Source organism: Halichoerus grypus, chromosome 6 (assembly GCF_964656455.1).
Source record: "Halichoerus grypus chromosome 6, mHalGry1.hap1.1, whole genome shotgun sequence".
Classification (NCBI taxonomy): domain Eukaryota; kingdom Metazoa; phylum Chordata; class Mammalia; order Carnivora; family Phocidae; genus Halichoerus; species Halichoerus grypus.
Window position 1 is genome coordinate 103,619,254 of NC_135717.1, and position 17,133 is coordinate 103,636,386.

The 17,133-nt window shown below is 41.3% G+C and overlaps 1 long non-coding RNA gene across 1 annotated transcript; it reads right to left on the minus strand.

The window, feature by feature from the left end:
• Positions 1 to 1,350: 1,350 nt before the first annotated feature.
• On the minus strand, positions 1,351 to 2,780 carry LOC144382126 (uncharacterized). The gene is made up of 2 exons (XR_013448539.1): positions 2,582 to 2,780; positions 1,351 to 1,499 (listed from the first exon to the last, which is right to left on the minus strand). It is a non-coding gene; the product is annotated as an uncharacterized LOC144382126 (long non-coding RNA).
• Between the last annotated feature and the right edge of the window lie 14,353 nt (positions 2,781 to 17,133).

The following is a 17,133-nucleotide window of genomic DNA, read 5'->3' on the forward strand; positions in this document are numbered from 1 at the left end:
ACCAGTAACCATGGTGAGGAAGAACCAGCATCTTATAGAAAAAAAACAAACAAAAAAGAACGAAGAATAAAACAGTCAATGCTCTGTTTAGATTGACAAATAATGTGAAAATGCTAGCCATGTTTAATATTGGTCACAAAGACTGAAGGAGCCAAAATTGTATCGATGTTCTTTACAGTTGTATTTTTGGAGAGAATATTTTTCTTTCTTTCTTTCTTTTTTTTTTTCTTGGAGAGAATATTTCTGGCAAAGTTACATTTCTGACGTTCCAACTAATTACCAAGGATGTTCAGGGCAAAAAGCTGCCTGACCAACTTCTGTGGTACATAAAGCGTGTACTACCATCAGAAAGGGACAGACTCTGATGCACACATTCATGGCAAACAAGCAGTGGATATTTGCCTTCTTTAGATGTTGGATTTGCATATTGGATTTACCAAAAAGCACACAAGATTTCTAAAATCTCTGATGGCCAGCTGCATTCATCAGTATCCAGTAGGAGTTTCAAATATGGAAAATGATGGAAATCATGTCACAGAAGATATTTTAAAAATGACTTCAAATAAATGATCAGTAAGCTTGGGAATGACATAGAAAAATCTAACCAATCTAATCTACTAGAAAAGGATAAAAGCTGAAGAAGCCTATATTTGAACTGGACAAACTAATGAAAGCAACAGTTCTAGAAAATCATTTGGGAAATAAAAATGCCTAGCTTAGCAAAAGATGGTGATAGATTTAAGCTACGGACCCAAGAATCTTCTTAAAAGCAGAACTTTTAAATGCTGATAAAAAAGAATTCTTATGGAGTGGAGGAAGCAGGTAAGTGGTTAAGACAATACAACATATAACATTTAAAAAATATTAAATAAAATTTTCTGTCCTCACAGAATCTATTATATTCACTTCATGCACAATTTATTCTCCTCTCTTTGTTCTACTGTCTTTAACTTCTTTGCCAAATGCTAGCCAGTATTTAAATTTTTTCTTTACCACAATAAAACTGTTATTTAAAAACAACAACAACAACAACAACAACAGGGTGCCTGGGTGCCTCAGTAGGTTAGGGTCTGCCTTCGGTTCTCAGGGTCCTGGGATTGAGCCCCACATTGGGCTCTCTGCTTGGCGGGGAGTCTGCTTCTCCCTCTGTGCTCTCTCTCTCTCTCAAATAAATAAATAAAAATAAAAAATAAAAATAAAAAATAAAAAAAATTTAAAAATCATAATCAGTGTATATGCAATCACATTTATATACCAGCAGAAAAGGATGGTGAAAAACAAACCAGGAATGAGAAAACAGTAGTGATCAAAAATAAAAACTCATTTTTAAAACCAATCACACAGTGCCAGTAATATTAAACATTTATTGAGAGGGTTTACTATGTGCCAGGCATCATGTACCATTCATTATGTACAATCCCACTTAAAGTTTACAACCAATATGACCGTGTCAGCTGGATCCTCTGGGAAGCAGATGGAGCTTTACTGGGGGACAATGCCTGTGAAAGATAAAAGGTGGAAAAATTAGGATTGGGCAGGCAGTCTTCAGACCACACTGCAGATTTGACATTTGTTAAATGTCAGGTTGGACGGGGAGAGTCTCACTGAGACCTCACTGTGGTCTGACAGAGCCTTGGCCATCAGGAACTCTGGAGCAACATTTGCCCATTGGAGGAGTCTCATCTTGGGCTGAAATGACAATGCCCATATGCCACTGAGCTCAGTCACTGGCCGGGGGGTTACCTAGGAAGATCATGATCTCGCCTCAAAATCGGAAGTGGCTCCTGAAGGTCCCTAAGAGCTAAAAGCACTCCTCAGAGCTGAACAGCAAGTTCCTTCCTGCAGGGAGATCTGAGTAGTGTATCTCACAGCTGCCACAGCAAGGGAGGTTTTATTATGATCCCTGCTTTTCGGAAAGTAAAATGAAGCACAGAGGTTATGTAAATTTCCTGAAGTTACACAACCAGTAAAGAGCTAATAAATGTCTCCTCTGTTCCTTGTGGCCGATAGTAAAACTTATTTTATAATTTAATGGAGTTTTTAGAAATGTTCAACGTTCATCAATCAGTCATTTAAAAATGCCTTTTTAAAATATTAACTGTTCCATATTGTTTTTTAAATCTGTCAAGTACACAAAAAGACCACCATGCCAAAAATAATAAAGACTACTGTGTAAAAGTTTTCATTTTAGAAAAGCAAAATGATGTGGGAGAATATATTCCGAGCTCCAGAAATGTTCAGTCCTACTTTTCTTTTCCCTCCAGTCAAAAGGTGGTGGTGTTTTTAACAATTAAATCTCTGGGCTTCAGGCAAAGGTGCTAAGTTTCAGTGTGGATGAAGAGTTTACAACGTAGTTCTAAACATCTGAAAACTGGAATTGCAGGAAAGTGTTCTGAGACCCATAATTACAGTAGCACTCCCAGGTGCTGCTATAACAATTTTACTGCCAACACACTGGTCTCTTTTACCTCCTACACTAGGGAGGTATGAAGGGCCAGAGGAAATAGTCAAGCAGCAGACAGTCTAGCAGTTATAGACACCATTTGCCTAATGACATTTTCTAAATCGATTTCTTTATTACCTAGAGACCCTTCTCCTTCCCCTTCAATTGTCATGTTTTCTTGACTCCGAGGAAAACACTGCTTTGGGCAAGCCCAAGAGCCCAGGTGGCACAGGCCTTCAGAATTCTAGACTCCTCCATTCCTGCCGATTCTTTCACCATAATCTGTCAAGGGAAAGAAAAAGGGTAGAGGGAAACCTAGGGGAGCAAATTGTAGAGCTAGAGTTGGGATCACCTTTGCATTAAATAGAGTTCTTCTGGCTCTTTAGCTTTTTTTTTTTTTTTTTTTTTAAGATTTTAGTTATTTGGCAGAGAGAGATATCGAGAGCAAGAACACAAGCAGGGGGAGTGGGAGAGGGAGAAGCAGGCTTCCTGCTGAGCAGGGACCCCGATGCAGGGCTCAATCCCAAGACCCTGGGATCATGACCTGAGCTGAAGGCAGACGCTTAACCGACTGAGCCACCCAGGCGCCCCTTTAGCTTTGTTTTTAACATAACTTTCAAAGGCTATCTGACATGTTAGTGCATGCCCTTCCAGTCTCTCACTCTTGTGTTATTTTGTTGTTATTCCTTTTAACTATTATTTTCTAATTAGCTCTTCCTTACTCAATATCATGAACTTCTTTTTATGTCAATAAATTAATTTCTACAAATTTGCACATGTCTGTAGCACAATTTATTCAAAGAATATCCCATCATGGGGGTGCCTGGATGGCTCAGTCATTAAGTGTCTGCCTTCAGCTCAGGTCATGATCCCAGGGTCCTGGGATCAAGCCCCACATCAGGCTCCCTGCTCAGCGGGGAGTCTGCTTCTCCCTCTCCCACTCCCCCTGCTTGTGTTCCCTCTCTCGCTGTGTCTCTCTCTGTCAAATAAATAAATAAAATCTTAAAAAAAAAAAAAAGAATATCCCATCATGGAACATTTAAAATTTTTTCTTTTCCTTCTTTTTTTATATTAAAAATAACAGTTTAGGGGCGCCTGGGTGGCTCAGTCATTTAAGCGTCCGACTTTTGGGTTTCGGCTCAGGTTGTGATCTCAGGGTTGTGAGATTGAGCTCCACGATGGGCCCATGCTCCAGCAGGGAGTCTATGTGAAAGATTCTCTCCCCCTGTCGCTCCTCCCACTCATGTTCTTTCTATCTCTCTCAAAATAAATAAGTAAATCTTTTTTTAAAAATTAGTGAACATCCTTATAAGGCAAATTTTTTTTCATAAATTTTTTGAGATAAAATTCACAAAACAAAATTTACCATTTTAACAGTGTTAAAATGTACAATTCAGAAACTGTTAGTATATTCACAAGATGGGGCAACCATCACCACCATCTAGTTCCAGAGCATTTCCATCACCCCCAAAAGAATCGCCATACTATTAGCAATCACTCCCAATTCCCCTCTTCTCCCATCCCCTGGCAACCACTAATCTACTTTCTGTCCTATGGGTTTACCTATCCCCGGGGGTTTCATACAAATAGAATTATACTACATGTAGCCTTTTGTGTCTGGCTTCTTTCACTTAGCAACATGTTTCAAGATTCATCCATGTTGTGGCACTTTGGTGCCATAGGAATCAGTGTTTCATTCCTTTTTATGGCTGAATATTTGGCTGACATTTGGGTTGTGCCGACAAAACTAGGGAAAGGGCGCCTGGGTGGCTCAGTCGGTTAAGCATCTGCCTTCAGCTCAGGTCATGATCTCAAGGTCCTGGGACTGAGCCCTGCGTGGGGCTCCCTGCTCAACAGGAAGGCTGCTTCTCTCTCTCTCTCTCTCTCTCTCCCCCTTTGCCCCTCTCCCGCTTATGTGTGCTCTCTCTCGATCTCTCTCTCAAATAGAGCAGGACTAGATACTGAACTCACTGCCAAGGACAAAGACAAGGCTATTAGTACACTGGGGGTTGGGAATGGAAAGTTGGATTTACAAGTGATTTTTTTTACTTTGTTCTTAAAAATGTTGTTCCATTATCTTTACAATGAGAATACGTTTTTCTAAAGCCAGACAGCTTGGCGTTGTGGCTATGGTTATTTGTTCTGATGCAAGGAGGGTCATGTTTAATGCACCCATGCCACCCTACATAACATGAGGTATCTGCAGTCAAGGAAAAAATCATGTGAACTTACTCACCTAATATATACATATATATTCTTTTAAATCAATAAAAAAAGAAACCTATATCTAACCAAGTAGTGAGTTCTCTCACAATGTGAAAAAATAAATAACTAAAATGTGGGCTTTAAACATGGTTAAGGTCTAAAAGCTCTCTCCCCCAGATGATTTAGTAAAACATCAGGCAGCTTGGTTCTCTAAGCCGTCTGGCATAGCTGATACAGGGAATAGGCACTACAGTAAGGGTCAAGTTGGCAGTTTTTCTGTAGAGAGCACACTTTGCAGTTACACTTCATACCCTACAAATCCCAAGCAATGCTGCTTTCTGAGCTTCTTTGATTGGAGAGAGACCATTCCACATGATGCTATTTTTCCCATACTTCCTATCAATGGCAAGCCTCCTTTTCCATTATATATAAAGTCCATTTCACAAGATACCTTGTAGCAAAGTTTTTTTTCCCTTTTTCTTTTTTCTCTTTTTTTTTGAGAGAGAGCATAAGAGAGACAGAGCACAAGCAGGGGGGAGGTGCAGAGGGAGAGGGAGAACAAGACCCCCCAGCGAGCAGGGAGCCCGATGTGGGACTCGATCCCAGGATTCTGGGATCATGACCTGAGCCGAAGGCAGTCGCCCAACCAACTGAGCCACCCACCGCCCTGTAGCAAAGATTTCTTAAAGAAGACATAAAAACATAAGCATGGGGCACCTGGGTAGCTCAGTCAGTTAAGCTTCCAAATCTTGATTTGGCCTCAGGTCATGGTCTGGGAGTAGTGAGATCGAGCCCCACTTCGGGCTCTGTGCTCTGCACTCAGCGTGGAGTCTGCTTGTCCCTCTCCCTCAAGCAGGGAGAGTGGCAGAGGGAGAGGGAGAGCGAGAAGCAGGCTCCCCGCTGAGCAGGGAGCCCAATGCAGGGCTTGATCCCAGGACCCTGGCAGATGCTTAACCGAATGAGCCAGCCAGGCGCCCCTAAATAAATAAAATATTTAAAAAAACAAACAAACATAACCATGAAAGAAAAAGGTGATAAATTAGTTTGTATTCAAATGAAGAGCATTTATGTTAATTAATCAATTGGGGAATACTTTCACTACATATGTGTGTGTCTGTATATATGTATGTATATATATAAATATAAAATAACATTGTTTACTTTAAATATCTTACAATGTTACTTGTCAATTATACCTCAAAGCTGGAAAAAAACCAGTAATTAGTTATCTATTTGAAAGTATTTGGAAATTACTATAAAAAACAGTTCTCAGGGGCACCTGGGTGGCTCAGATGGTTAAGTGTCTGCCTTCAGCTCAGGTCATGATCCCGGAGTCCTGGGATCGAGCCCCGCATCGGGCTCCCTGCTCGGCGGGAAGCCTGCTTCTCCCCCTCCCACTCCCCCTGCTTGTGTCCCCTCTCTCACTGTGTCTCTCTCTGTCAAATAAATAAATAAAATCTTTAAAAAAAAACAAAAACAAAAAAAAAAAAAAACAGTTCTCAGGTCTCAGTTTCTCCAAACCTGGAATTGACCACGCAAGGCACACCTCCCTACACAAATTAAATTAAATTAAGAACATTTGAAAGATAGCATTAAGAGATCTAAAAGGCTAGACGAACCATGAGAGACGATGGACTCTGAGAAACAAACTGAGGGTTCTAGAGGGGAGGGGGTGGGAGGATGGGTTAGCCTGGTGATGGGTATTGAGGAGGGCACGTTCTGCATGGAGCACTGGGTGTTATGCACAAACAATGAATCATGGAACACTACATCTGAAACTAATGATGTAATGTATGGGGATTAACATAACAATAAAAAATTTTAAAAAGAGAGATCTAAAAGGCAACCTACACGGTGGGAGAAGATATTTGCAATACATATATGTACACATGCACACATACACACACAAACATATCCCTCAAAGGATTCATATCCAGAATACGTAAAAAACTCTTACAAATCAGTAAGAAAAAAAAGATAGTCAAATAGGAAAAGATAAGACATTGCAGATATTTCATAAAAGGCTATATGAATGGCCAATAAACACCTGAGAATGTGCTCAACTCATCAGTCATCAAGGATATGTGGATTAAAGCTAAAACATGACCAGAATGGCTAAAATGAAAAGATGTTAAATAGCAATTGTTGGCAAGGATATGGAACAAATGGAACTCTCATACACTGCTGGTAGAGTACAAAATGGTACGAACACTTAGGAAAATCATTTGCCAATATCTCTGAAAAGTGAACATACGCATATCCTATGATACAATAATTCCACCCCTACTATGTACCCAACATAAATGCATCCATATGTTCACCAGAAGACATGTACTGCAGTGTTCATCAAAGCCACCAAAATATCTATGAAAAAATTATGGTACATTCAAATGATGAAAATTATACTGTAAGGAAAAGGAGTGATTTAAAACTATACACAACAATATAGATGAATCTTAAAATAAGGTTTAGCAAAAAAAGCCAGATAGAATAGTGTTATCCAATTCCATTTATATAAAGTACAAACATAGGCAAAATTAATCTATATTGTTGGAAGTCAGGGGAAGGTAGTGACTGGAAAGGAGCATGGGTTGGGGGGCTTCTGAAAAACCTGGTGATATTGCATTTCTTAAACTGATGCAAGTTACATGGGTGTGCTCAGTAAGCAAAAGTCATTGAGCTATACATTTATGATAATGCCTTTCTATTTTTTTTAAGTAGGCTCCACACCCAATGTGGGGCTTGAACTCATGACCCTGAGATCAAGAATCCCTACTGACTGAGCCAGCCAGGCACCCTGATAGCGCCCTTCTTTTTATATATTATACTTTGATGAAAAGTTTGAAAATAAATGTACCCAGGGAAGCTTAGATTTTTAGTGGCTAGATGTTTATCTGCAAAAAAAAAAAGTTTATCTGCAAATACCTTTCAAATTATTTTTTAGTTTTTCGGATTTCTACTTACAAAATTTTTGATATTGGCATCAAAATTGTTTCTTATCAGTTGGCCTTTCCGAACCTCTGTTTTCTCATCTGTAAAATGAGGACAATAGTAGAATTTAAAAGCCAGTGTGATTTTTAGGGGTGCCTGGCTGAGTCAGCCAGAAGAGGATGCAACACTTGATCTTGGGGTTGTGAGTTCGAGCCCTATGTTGGGTGTACAGATTACTAAAAAAGATAAACTTAAAAAAAAAAAGAAATAAAAGGACTTTTAAAGTGCTTAGCACAGTGCCTGGCACAAAATGTTCAATGGTAACTTAATACTTTTCTCTAAACCAGTGGGACTTCCCATGTGGCTAATACAGCATCCTATACTAACCCCAGTCTTAGCATTTTTTCCTCTCTCTTTTCCAAGACTGTGAGGCACTTGAGAGCTGGGATACTGTGTAGTATACACTATTCCCAGTGTCTAGCTCAGCATCTGGCATAGAATAAGAACTGGATATTTATTAAGCAGATGATTGAATAAATAAATTTCAGACACTTTGCAGCACCTATTTTATTGCTAAATTATGGAATCACATTTATTTTCCCTGAAACAAGTTTTCTTGGTTTCTATCATCCACTAATAATTTCTCCCAGAATATTCTGACTTTCTACTATTCCCTCATATTCTTCATTACCTTCTTGTTAGGGTAGCTGTAGAACTTCATTTTTACAACTACTAAATCTAAGTAACTTCATTTCTACTCTCCACTCAACCTTCTTTAAAAAGCCTTGCAAGTCTTAATTTTTTCCTGCTCTGGCCCAAATGTAGAGACTTATCTTTGATGAATAAACCAGTTTGGCCATTCCCACTAATTTCTACAACGTTTCAACATGATTAAGAAAAAATAATCTGGGGGGCGCCGGGGTGGCTCAGTTGTTAAGCATCTGCCTTCAGCTCAGGTTATGATCCCCGGGTCCTGGGATCGAGCCCCGCATCGGGCTCCCTGCTCCGTGGGAAGCCTGCTTCTCCCTCTCCCACTCCCCCGCTTGTGTTCCCTCTCTCGCTGTGTCTTTCTCTGTCAAATAAATAAAATCTTAAAAAAAAAAAATCTGGGGCTAAGAATTGTGGGCATCTAATTAAATGGGAGGCGAAGGAAGAAACCAGAAGTCCCCAGGTAAAGCCAGGTTTTTGTTTTCTTTCAAACACTGATGACATGGCACGCTTAATAACTTTACTCCTGAGGGAAGATATTTCATTCTGAAAAACACAGTGTGATAAAGGCAAGAAGAAACAACCGTTTGATAAGCATGTAATATAAAACAGCTCTGTGCTGCTGACCCTCCTCCTTGTCCCCCAAATCTAGGAACGGTTAATAAACCCAGTTTCATCAAATCATCTCTTGGACTTGAAAATAAACAGCCCTCACCCCCAACCTTCCATGGCTCTATGGTTTCCTTCAAACACTTTCCATCTTACTGACATGTAATGCACATACAGAGAGGTACACAACTCTCCAAACCTTTCCTGATTTCATTAGGAAAGAAATGAGTACATACCCGTGGTTTTTGGTTTTTTTTACATACTATGCATGTGTAGCACTGTGCTGATATTATATATAAAACATAAAACAATACATAAACAGATCTCAAAATTTGTCATAAGAAAAAAATTTTTGTAACTATGTATGGTGACAGACGTTACCTAGACTTACTGTGGCGATCCATTTTGCAATATATACAAATATCAAATCACTGTGTTGTACACCTGAAACTAATATATTACATGTCAATTATATACCTCAATAAAAAAGATAGGAGAAATAAGAATGAAAAAAAAACAAACAGAAATGGCAGTCTTCTGGGATAAGGACATTCAGAGGAGAACACTTTCTTTCTCCTTTGTAGTAATTTAAAGTTAATTGCAGAAAATAGTAAGGGCTGGCTTTTAGTTCTTATTGAAGAGTAAAATTGTCTTTTCCAAAAGGTACTAGAAATAAGATTCTCCAAACATTTTACATGTTTCTAAGGCTTACCTTTAAGCTAAATGACTACTTAGCTATGGATGAAGCAATGGGTTAGCTCCAGTTTTAGCTCTAGAACTACCTACCTACGTGACCGCTAGGTAAATTTCATTTGCAAAATGAGGGTGCTAACCTGGATGATGCTAAAACCGTCTCAAAGTATGATGCGTGACTAGCACCACCTTGTGGACATTCGTATAGAAATACATGATAAGGGAAGTTACATGGCCAGAGTAGAAAAGCTGCTGGTTAAAATAGCAGTGAAGGCCTTAGTCGCTCAGTTCTTCCTGGCAGTCTCCTCAATAATTCATAGTTTACTGGGAATATGTGAAATGTTTTTAGTTCTTCAGAAAAAAAAATGAAAATTGTAATTTCTAACTATGACAGATTTCTTCCTCTTAACACCTGACAGACTGACATCCCCAGGATGCTCTACAGACAGCCAAACCTATTCCGGCAGCACTCCTCTCTCATCACTGGCTTATTTGGAAAAGAAAGAAAACATTACGAAGAAATCTGAGATCTGTCTAACGGAGAGTTTAAGAAGCAGAGTCTCAAGCTGCAAGAGCCAAGAGCACCCCTGAAATTCTGCACTCCAGTGCCACTGTCTTTGGCACTAGCCTAACGGGGGAAAGGGGACAGCATTTTGGTTACAATGTGAATTGTGCTCGGGGCACCTGGGTGGCTCAGTCGGTTAAGCGTCTGCCTTCAGATCGGGTCATGATCCCAGGGGCCCTGGGATCGAGCCCCACATCGGGCTCCCTGCTCCGCAGGAAGCCTGCTTCTCCCTCTCCCACTCCCCCTGCTTGTGTTGCTCTAGCTCTCTGTCAAATAAATAAAATAAAATCTTAAAAAAAAAAAAAAAAACAATGTGAATGGTGCTCCTTTGGAGCTGTTCCAGGAGGCCAGGCTGGTGGAAGCAGGCAACTGGCCGGGCTTAAATTGTTTAGAGCTTTGGGCCTCGAGGCTAAAAGGTATTCTGAACAATTTCAGCATGTTTTATGAATTGGTTCCACTGTTACAACACAGCCAAATTCTACCCTTCAAAAATCATCCCAAGAGCCTATCTTGGCCACTCCCTGCATTTCAGCACACTTTTGTGCAGCTTAATTACTGTATATCTGGCACCACTTCATGCCCTTTATACACTTTCCCAATCCTGGGATTCATGTGCTGCCAAAGCATAATCATCTTGTAGTGAATACATTTTCTCCTGTAAGCACTGAAACTTAAGAAAGCTTTAGAGCTTTTTTTGAGGGGATAGCTGTCTTCATGTGCAATGTTGAAGACCTTTCCTGTGTTCACCATAGCTATAGATTATAAAAGTTTTCATTCCTCCGGTGACCACTTAGACCTCATAAAGATGGAAAGAACAAATGATGGCACACAGCTTTCACTGTGCACCTATTTTAGGCCAGGCCCCTTATGATGCATTCTCTCACTTTATTCTTCTTTTTTTCTTAGATTTGATTTTTTATTTATTTGACAGAGAGATTGAGAGAGAGAGAGAGTGAGCAAAAGCATGGGGTGTGGGAGAGAGAGAAGTGGCCTCCCTGCTCAGGACCCTGGGATCGTGACCTGACCCAAGGCAGACACTTAACCGACTGAGCCTCCCAGGCGCCTCATTTTATTCTTACTACAGCTCTGCTGTATTTCCTTCAATTTACAGAGGAGGAAATGAGCTCAGAGAAATTATCAAAGATCATAAGGCCAGAAAGTACCAAAATCAAGATTTGAATTCAAGTCTTTTTTTTTTTTTTTTTTTTTTGACAGAGAGAGACACAGCGAGAGAGGGAACACAAGCAGGGGGAGTGGGAGAGGGAGAAGCAGGCTTCCTGCTGAGCAGCGAGCCTGATGCGGGGCTCGATCCCAGGACCCTGGGATCATGACCTGAGCTGAAGGCAGATGCTCATCGACTGAGCCACCCAGGCGCCCCAGAATTCAAGTCTTCTGACTCTAATTCCATTGTTTATTCATATATGCCCTGGCGATATTTACTAACAAGCTCATGTGCCAAACATAACCCCTGCACCTTATCCACCACAACTTTACTTCTGAATGAAAACCACAGAGAAATCAAGAAAATGAGTCAAGGGCAATGAAAGGACAAGAATAAGCACAACACCCTAAGTGAGCTGAGATCCTCAAAGGAGTTAAGGATGGCATGATTTCTCAAGTGTAAGGGACTATTTAGGACATGTAATAGGGTCTTGACATAGATGCTCAATGAATACTTGAAAGTTTGTTTAAAAAGCCTCACAGTACTTACCACCCCACAGATTGTCTATCTACAAAAGGAAAAAAATGTCCTTTAAGATGGAAAGGTCTGGGGCACCTGGGTGGCTCAGTTGGTTAAGCGACTGCCTTCGGCTCAGGTCATGATCCCGGAGTTCCGGGATCGAGTCCCACATCGGGCTCCCTGCTCGGCAGGGAGTCTGCTTCTCCCTCTAACCCTACCCCCTCTTGCGCTCTCTCTCACTCTCTCTCTCTCTCTCAAATAAATAAATAAAAAATCTTTAAAAAAAAAAAAGATGGAAAGGTCTGGCAGTCACCATTTTAACCAAATGATCAATCTTAGCATTAACCAGTGGGGCAACTTGACATTATGTGCATCTTGATATGATACAATAAGAGATGAACCACATAGCCTGTTATATTCTTACCAAAAAGTATAGTCCAAATCTACTAAGAAAACCAGAAAAAGCCCAGGATATGGGACATTGTACAACTGACTGGGACACTTCAAAAAATTCAATGTCATAGGGGAGAAAAAGGCAGGGAGGACTATTCCAGATTAAAATGTATGCAAAGGGCGCCTGGGTGGCTCAGTTGGTTAAGCGACTGCCTTCGGCTCAGGTCATGATCCTGGAGTCCCGGGATCGAGTCCCACATCGGGCTCCCTGCTCAGCAGGGAGTCTGCTTCTCCCTCTGACCCTCCCCCCTCTCATGCTCTCTGTATCTCATTCTCTCTCTCAAATAAATAAATAAAAAAAATAAAATATTTAAAATGTATGCAAAAACCTTGATTAGATCCTACAAGAGGAAAAAGTTTTAAAGATTTTTATTTGAGAGAGAGAGAAGATGGGGGGGATAGGGGGCAAAGGGAGGGGAGAGAGAAAATCTCAAGCAAGACTCTGCACTGAGCAGAGCCCAACACAGGGCTTGATCCCAGGATCCTGAGATCATGATCTGAGCTGAAATCGAGTCAGACGCTTAACTGACTGAGCCACCCAGGTGCCTCGAGGAAAAGGTTTTAAAAGACATTTTGGGATAATAGGGCAAATTATCCCATACAGATTATATTAAATGTTATTGAGTCATTGTTAATTATTCAGGTGTGGCGGGTTGCCTGGGTGCTCAGTCGTTAAGCGTCTGCCTTCGGCTCAGGTCATGATCCCAGGGCCCTGGGATCGAGCCCACATCCAGTCTCCCTGCTCAGCAGGGAGCCTGCTTCTCCCTCTCCCTCTGCCTGCCGCTCCCCCTGCTTGCAGTCGTGCGCTCTCTGACAAATAAATAAAATCTTAAAAAAAAAAAAAATTATCTCAGGTGTGGCAATGGCATTGTGGTTTTATGTAGAAAATCTTTATTCCAAGATGAATGCTCAAGTATCCAGGGATGAAGTACCATGTTGTCACAACTTACTTTCAAATGCTTCAGCAAAACAAATTAGATAAAGTACATGTGGTAAAATGTTAACAGTTGGTGGATCTAGGGAAAAGTTATTCTATTGTACTGCCCTTTCAACTTTAACTGTATTTTTAATTCTTGAAATTCATCGAGACCATTAGCATAGGGGCACCTGGGTGGCTCAGTCGGTCGGGCCCCTGCCTTCGACTCAAGTCATGATCTCCAGGTGCTGGGATCCAGCCCTGCATAGGACTCCCTGTTCAGCGGGGAATCTGCTTCTCCCTCTCCCTCTGCCCCTCCCCCTTCCCCACATGTGCTCTAAAATATTTTTTTAAAAAACAGACCGTTAGCATAAATTCAACTCTTCTATGAACTTCTGAAAATACAAAATTATAATCAATAAATATGTATTGTGCTATTTACGTAATAGTAATCACTGTGCTAGACTGTGGGAGCAATAGTGGTGAGAAAAATAGTTCCAGCTTTCATGGAACCTACTCAGCATGTAATTATGAGTGATGGGGGGGTACGGTGGCTGCTCTGGAAGGCTTCCCCAAGTGGTACTGAGAGGAAACCTGAAGGGTGAGTAGGTGATGCCTAGCTAGGTGGTGGGGGCGTATTGGGTCAGGGGGACCAAACAGTATGTGTGAAGGCAGTAAGAATGGAGTCGGTCAATCTGGAAAGTGACAAGAGTATGTATTCCTGCTGCTTCCCAGTCTCCCACCCTTTCTACATAGCTGGTCTCCTGGTTCCATTAACCACTTCCTCCCTTCAACCTTTCAGACCTAAAGGTGGTAACAACACCCCAATACTACTAGTCCCAGTGTTACTGGGCCTCAGAACTGTATTCTCCCCTGGGATTTCCCCACACCCTGTGCACAGCTTTGTAAACTCCTTTTATTAAGCTTTCCTCAAATTACCCACTTTCAGTAAGTCATCTATTTCCTGCCAGCACCCTGACTGATAAAAAGCTCTGGAGATAGACTTGAGAGATGCCAGCATATTTTAGATAGTATCTGGGATGGTGGGAATGGAGATGGCCCAGGAAGAGGGCCAAAGATGACCCTGGCCAGTGAGCATCTGAGATAGGAAAGCCTAGAAGCTGCAGTGTTATCAGCCAAGAATATTTGAAGATACTATCCATAATATCAAGTGCTGTTGAGGGGCTGAATGAAAAAATTGAGGGCTCTGGAATTCCCCATGAGAAAGCCATCAGTGGTCCCTGGAGTGGTGGGGACAGAATCAACACTGGAGTGGATTATAAAGGTGGTTGGAGGCAAAGAATACACTTGTTACCTTAAAAAGGTGGGCGGGGAGGGACGGACATAATTGTTCAGGTTCCTATTTTAATCCTACCAATGACTTGCTGAATAATCTTGAGATTTTTGAATCTTAATTTTTGATATTTAAAACCACTCTTTCTTGTAATTACAAAAAAGCAAAACAAAAACCCAGGGCAATGTTAAAGCTAACGTAAGCTGAGTATAGAGAACTGAAGTTCTAAAATGGAGCTAATTATTTCCTCCCCCCTTCCAAGCACTGAAACAAAGGACAGGCTTTGCCAAAATATTTTCAGTTCTCTAAACTACAAGATTAAGCTCTTTTACACTGAAGCCTGCAACTAAGTATGTCCAAGACCCCCTAACTCAACATACAATAACAAGCAGCTTCTAACCAGGGTGCAAGATATCTGAAACCCAAAGCATTCTCATGATCACAATGAGTAACCAAACTCCACAGCTCGAGAAATTGTTAGAACCCTCAGATCCCTTTCTTTGAGAACATAAGCCTGTGAAATTATCTATCTTTGATCCAATTTGGCTTTCTCCTCCCTTCCCAGTTCACTGAACATCACACAAAATTGATTGCCAGAGTACCACAATGCTAAATCTGGAGTATTAGGAAAAGTGTTACAGAAACGCTGAATCGAGAGGCTCCCTGGGCATCCATCCTTCAATGCGGTGCAAGCCATGAGCTCTGGCTACCTTCATTTATTTTTAGAATATCCAGTTGTTTCACTACACAAAAAGACAGTATATTAATAGGTACATCAAAATTAAGAAAACTTGATCAACTGATTTAAACTAAGTAAGTCATTCTCTCAGCAAGGGTAACATTTGCCTCTCATTTTCAGCCTTCAAAACAAAGCAAGGTAACCACCTCCAAACGCGGGTTAAGACAATACCACTGCTAGAGCAGGGAGGGGGCCAATTCAGTGAGGAAAGGCTTTGCAATCAGGAAAGTTGATTTCATTTAAGTTACAAAAGACCTCCTGGCACCTCCACTTACCTGTGAACAGGTTTTTGGTTGTTTCTTTTTAACTTCGCAGTTGTTTAAACAATGTTTAAAAGCGCCTGACCCACAGTAGGGGAGCTTTTTTTTTTTTTTACTTGCTACAGAAAGCACTTGTAATGTAGGGCAAAGAGGCCCAATTTCAAGTGATTCAGTCAGAAAAGAAAATGAGGTGCTGTGGCAGACAACACTCCAAGATGTCCCTCAAGAGCCCCACACCCTAGCACGGGGTGTTCATTGTGTAATCCTCATTTGAATGTGGGCAGGACCTGAGGAGACGGACTTGCTAGCAAACTGGCTCTGGAGACCTGCCGGCATGATGCAGGAAGCAGCCACCTCAGAACCACCCAGGGGCCCTACAGCCAGGTGAGGAATCTGGGCTCTCCATCCTAAAGCCACAGGAAATGATTTCTGCCAATAACCTGAGCTTAACTTCGGGTTAACTTGGTAACTTCACAGTAACTGGATTAGGTGTTGGCAACTCATCTGGACTATCCCAAACCAAATTTAAACCCTAACCTATGGAGCGCCTGGGTGGTTCAGATGGTTAGGCGTCTGCCTTCGGCTGGGGTTGTGATCTCAGGGTCCTGGGATCGAGGCCCATGTTGGGTTCCCATCTCAGCGGTGAGTCTTCTCTCCCTCGCCCTCTGCCCCTCCCCCTCCGCTTGTGCGCTCTCTCTCAAATGAATAAAATCTTAAAAAAAAAAAAAAAAGCCCTAGCTGTAGCATAGAAAGTTTGGCCCACAGGATCCACCTTTCCCAACTAATAATCTACTTTTAAAACTTTGATATGGTGGCACTTGGGTGGCTCAAGTCAGTTGAGTGTCTGCCTTCGGCTTCATGACCTCAGGATCCTGGGATGGAGTCCCGGGGCCCCGTGTAGGGTTCCCTGCTTAGCAGCAGTCTGCTGCTCTCTCCGCCCACCCCCCACCTGCGCCTGTGCTCTCTAAAATAAATCTTAAAAAAAAAAAAAAACCCACAGGGGCGCCTGGGTGGCTCAGTCGTTAAGCATCTGCCTTTGGCTCGGGTCAGGATCCCAGGGTCCTGAGATTGAGCTCCACATCGGGCTCCCTGCTCAGTGGGAAGCCTGCTTCTCCCTCTCCCACTCCCTCTGCTTGTGTTCCCTCTCTGTGTCTCTGTCAAATAAATAAAATCTTTAAAAAAAAAAAAAACCCACAAAACTTTGATATGGATTACACCCCTTTAGATTCCTCATAATTCTATGAAGTAATTTTGTTAAGTAAATTATTACTTTACAGAAGTTTGGAGGCTCACAAAGGCCAAGTGACTCAAATGGCTAATAAAGGGGCAGAGCCAGAAATTAGAGACCACGTCTGACTCCAATGCCAAAATCCACCTTTCCCTATAACCAGTTTTTATAATTTCTTTAAAGTCTCAATGATGATTCCCATTATGCCAATAGACAGTAACAATAAAATCACATCATAGACATTAAAACACCAGAGACATTTTAAAAAAATAATAAAAATAAAAAACAGAAGAGCAGAAAAGAAAAAAGAAAAAAAGAAATCAACTAACCAACCACTGGAGAAAGTTTGTCCTTCATTATTAAAATCATTTTATCTACTAAGGTTAGTTACTGGGCATGTCTGTTAAA